Consider the following 4,976-nt stretch of genomic DNA (forward strand, 5'->3'; position numbering starts at 1 on the left):
GGAGGGAGGGAGGGAAGGGGCAACTGAGACTGACTGAGATGATCCCCAAAAAGAGCCAGAGAGGACGAGCCGAATTTCACCAGATGGTGAGGGCCAGGCTGTAATCCAAGGGAGGGGTGGTGTGACAACGACCTGGGCAGGAAAGCAAAGAGGTTGACATTGGAGCCCCAGTGCGCTGTTGGTAGAAGTGCAAAATGGTGCAGCCGTTCTGGAAAACAGTGTGGAGGTTCACCAAAAAAATGAAAACTAGAGCTACCATCTGACCCAACAGTCCCCCTCTGGGTATAGCTCCAGAAGAGCTGAAATCAGAATCTGGAAGAGATGCCTGCACCCCCAAGTTCACGGCAGCACTGCTCACACTAGCCAAGATGTGGGACTCGTCCGGTGTCCCTGACAGACCAATAAGGAAACCATGGTGCAGCCACACGCGGGAACGTTGGGTGGCCTTTAGAAAGAAGGACATTCGGCAACAAGGGTGGGCCCGGGGACCTTATGCGAAGTGAAATAAGCCAGGCCAGCCAGAGGGACAAATGCCACAGGATTCCACTTACGTGAAGCACCCAAAATAGGCAAATCTGTGGAATTAGCCGAATGGTGGCTGCCAGGGCCTGGGGGCGGGGGGAGGCCAGGAGCCACTGAGCGACACAGAGTTCCAGTGAGAGTTCCAGTTGCGGCCAAACGTGTCCTGAGGCTGGCAGGCCATATCGTGCACTTAAAATCCTGTTTAATAAGCCGGGCTCGGTGGCTCACCTGTAATCCCGCACCTTGGGAGGCTGAGGTGAGTGGATTGCCTGAGCCCATGGGTTCGAGACCTGCCTGGGCAACTTGGCAAGACCTCACCTCTACAATAAATCAAAAATCAGCCGGGCGTGGTAGTGCGTGCCTTTAGTTCCGGCCACACGGAAGGCTGAGGCGGAAGGATCGCCGGAGCCCAGCAGGCGAGGCTGCGGTGGCCGGGAGCGGCCACTGCACTCCAGTCTGGGCGACAGAGTGAGAATCCAACTCAAAAAAAAAAATCCTGTTTAAAAGGTGGATCTCATGTTAAATTTTCTCAACATAATAAAATGGATTTTTTTCTTTTTGAAGAGAGCAAGCGACAGGTCTGGCTGCAGGCGAGGAGCAGGAGCACACAGGCAGCCCCGAGTGGGAAACATGCCGCCTGCCACCTTCCACTCAGCCAGACTGCTCCTGGGGCTGCAGGGCTCCCACCTTCCTAGGGAGAGTCAACGGTGTCCCAGCTCAGGGCTGAGGGGTAAGAGTCCCTCTCTCAGTCCTGTTGCTCATCAACATTTGCAGCTGAGCCATAATCTCAAGAAGGTGCCAAGACCAGAGCACAGTCGAGGCCACTTGGGCACCGAGTCGGCCCCGCAGCCCGCAGGCACGGCCCAGGCAGCACCAGGCACTCCCATGAGGACTGACTGCTTTCTTCCCCCGATGGACGCTTTCTTGGCTCACAAAATTGCTCTGGAACAGAAACCACTCATTTCCGCTCTCTTTGGAGCCGCAGTCCTTGGCCTTCTGCGGTCTCAGGGCCCAGCAGCATCTCGGATTCCTGGGTCAGCCGTGGGCCAGCAGAGGGGAGCAGAGGCAACCCCAGGAAGGGAGGCAGCCCCACAGCTCCTAGGAATGGCAGGGACTGAGGAGTCTCAGGCTGCGGGAGTGACTCCTTCCAGAGATCTCGTGCAACCAGGAGCCTCGGCTCCATGTGGTACTCCAAAAAGCGCCCGATTTTCTTGGCTCCACATATGTTGCCTCAAGAAGCCTGCTTTCTAGGCTCCATACGGTACCCCAAGAAGCGCCTGGTTTTCTAATGTGAGGGCCCAGGACTCCTCTTTTCCACATGCTGCCAGATGAAAGGCTGCGGTCCTTCAGAAGTTCTGTTGGATGAGACGGCAGCATTTCATGGGAACAGGGTCCCGTATATTGGAAAAGAAACACAACCCCACTTTAGGAGTTAGAGACTTGATTCTCCCAATACAAAGTTGGCAGCTCTGGATTCCTTGTCTTTGCCTTGGAAAAATCTAGTTACAGAGTTTGAAAATAACCTTCAGAGGAGGAATAATGAGAGTTATTTTTAAAACACAATGAGGGGAGTCAGATTTCTTTCCAGCAGGTGTGTCACCCTTAACAGAAAAAGGAGGCCTGGGTGGGAGGAGGCTGGTCACGTGAGCCCCAGGAACATTCTGAGGGCGGTCTGCTGTTCTTCTCAGACTTCTGAGAGAAACTCCCCTGAGGCGTCTCCTCTCTGGCCCAACAGGAAAGCAGCCGGGTTCCAACTGTATGAGCTGCGCAGTGTCCCCCACAAAGTCATGCTGACGTCCTAACCCGCACCCCAGAATGTGACCATTTTGGGAGATAAAGTCGCTAAAGAAGTGGGTAAAATGAGGTTACGGGGTGGACTCTCATCCCCTGTGGCCGGTGTCGTTATCAGAAGAGGTTGGGGCACAGACGGGCACAGAGGGAAGGTGGCCACCTGCAAGTCAGGGAGAGAAGCCTCGGGAAACACCCCGGCCTTGTGTGGATCTCAGACTTCCAGCTTCCAGAATGGCCAAAAAAGAAAGTTCTGCTCCATCCACCCCTCACTCTGTGGCTTGTTGTTACGGCAGCCTGGCAAGCCATTATAGATCCCTCCCCATCACCTAGGGGACCCAATGGTTTCCCAAGTTCACCAGGGAGTGAGATGTCCTCGCCTTACTGCTCTAAACTGCTGTGAGCCCTGGCACCCTCCTCCTTGTGTCCTGGGGTCCGAGGCCACCCCCTCCCTAGAAAGCCATCACCCCCACTCCCAACCAGACTCGGCTTCTTGGCTCCTCCCAAAACGAAGCATCAGCCCATCTCGCTCCCAGGCAACAGGTCATCTGCTTCACAACCAGGCCACGGCGGGACCCTGGCTGACCCCGTTCTGAGGAGAAGCGGGAAGTGTCAGCCCCACCTTTCTTCTTTCAGATGCCAATGTGCCGAGGCGTGACTGTGGGAATGCTGGGGACCCTGGCATCACAGAGGGATCAGAAACGCCAGCTTTGATGGCTGTGACATCCCACCCACCACGCCCACACCGCTGTTCGCGATGGAGCTGTCACTCATGATGGAAGATCTCCAGGGCTGGAATTTTCTTATAAACCGGTGAAGGCCCCCAGGGGGACAATAATGCCCGTTACTCTTCTGTACAAAGATGAGGAAAGTAATCCAGAACTGCAGGGTCCTTTTTCCAACAGAAGAGGATGTGTTCTTTTTCTAATGAGCCAGGCCACACGGAGTCCGGCCAGCCCCCTGCTGCCTCGGCCCGATGTCTCGCAGACGCCCAGCCCTGCACGAGCACCGGGCCCTGACCCATGCGAGGCAGTCTTTCCCCAAAACCCGCCTTCCTGCCCTGGCCAAAAGCTGGGGAGCATTCCAGGCAGCCCCAGCCAGGATGTGGCCAATGTCCACGATTCCCCTTTAGTTTTCAACACGCCTCTTACCTGCCCACCCAATCCTGCCTCCACCGGATGACTCCTAACCTTCCTCCTGGATCACCCAGCTCTGCCTCCCAGCTGGCATCTGTGTCCAGCCTCTAGAAGGCCCTTCTGCCCAAGGCTCTCCGTCAGAGCCCCATCAGTTTCTGGAGCCGGGTCATCCTTTGTCGGGCTTGTCCCAGGCATCCTAGGATGCTCAGCAACCTCCCTGGCCTCTACAGACTGGATGCCAGGAGCACCCCTACTGGTGAGCACCCAAAATGTATCTGGACATTGTCAAATGTCCCCAGGGGCTTTCATCCTAGCTGCGCCCTCAAACCACCAGGGACCTTTTTAAAAAAAAGACCGGTGCTTGGCCAGGCGCAGTGGCTCAGCCCGTCATCCCAGCATTTTGGGAGGCCGAGGCAAGAGGATTGCCTCGAGACCAGCCCGGGCAACTTGGTGAGACCTTGTCTCTACAATAAATCACAAAAACTAACCGGGCATGGTGGTGTGTGTCTGTAGTTCCAGTTACTTGGAAGGCTGAGGTGGAAGGATCGCCTGAGCCCGGCAGGTCGAGGCTGTGGTGGCCATGAGCGTGCCACTGCACTCCAGCCTGGGCAACAGAGCGAGACTCCAACCCCCCAAAAAAGCACTTGGCAACAAAGGCTGAGGTCCTTGATACATGGCTGCTGGAGCCATTCAGGCCTTTTCTTCCTGAGCCCAGCAGGTCAAGGCTGCGGTGGCCGTGAGTGAGCCACTGCACTCCAGCCTGGGTGATAGAGTGAGACTCTGACAAAAAGGAAAAAAAGACCAGTCCTTAAGCCAGACAACATGGTGTGTGCCTATAATCCGAGTTACTCAGGAGGCTGAAGCAGGAGAATCCATTGAGGCCACGAGTTCAAGTCCAGCCTGGGCAGTGAAGCAAGACTACATTTCACAAAAAATGGGAAAAAAAATATGTTTAAATGGACAAACAAAAAAAACTAGTGGCATAAAAAGATAATTGCTTGGGCCCCATCCCCAGGCCAAGTAAATCGAAACTCTAAGAACAGTGACTTGATATCAATATTTTTAAAAGCACAGCCCAGGTTGAGAATTACTCATACCCTCTCACGGGAATCCTCTTTCCAGCATGTAAACCAGCTCATCTTATTCATCCATGATTTTAGGCATCAAACAGCTGCTCTTCAAATACAGAATGCTTTCAAATCCTTAACCAGACACAGGAAGTTCTTCAGCTCCGGGCTCTTCTTACCTTCCAGCCTCCCAGACACCAACCCCAAACCCACCTCCTGCCCACTCGGGGCCAGCTCTCCCACGCCCGAAGGAGTCTCCAAAACCGTCATGTTATCTCGCACGTCTGTGTTTTGTATTTGCCTAAAATGCCACGCATCTTCCCACCCACCTGGCCGAACCACTCACTTTTCAGCGCTAGACTCAGTCGCAAGCTCCCTCGTGAAGCCTGTCCTGACCCTCCCATCCCAGTAAAGCCAGCCACTCCCCGCTTGCTGCTCTATGCGTCCTCCCACACGCCGGCCA

This window comes from Carlito syrichta, unplaced genomic scaffold, assembly GCF_000164805.1.
Source record: "Carlito syrichta isolate Samal-C Ts95f unplaced genomic scaffold, Tarsius_syrichta-2.0.1 Scaffold303277, whole genome shotgun sequence".
Classification (NCBI taxonomy): Eukaryota; Metazoa; Chordata; class Mammalia; order Primates; family Tarsiidae; genus Carlito; species Carlito syrichta.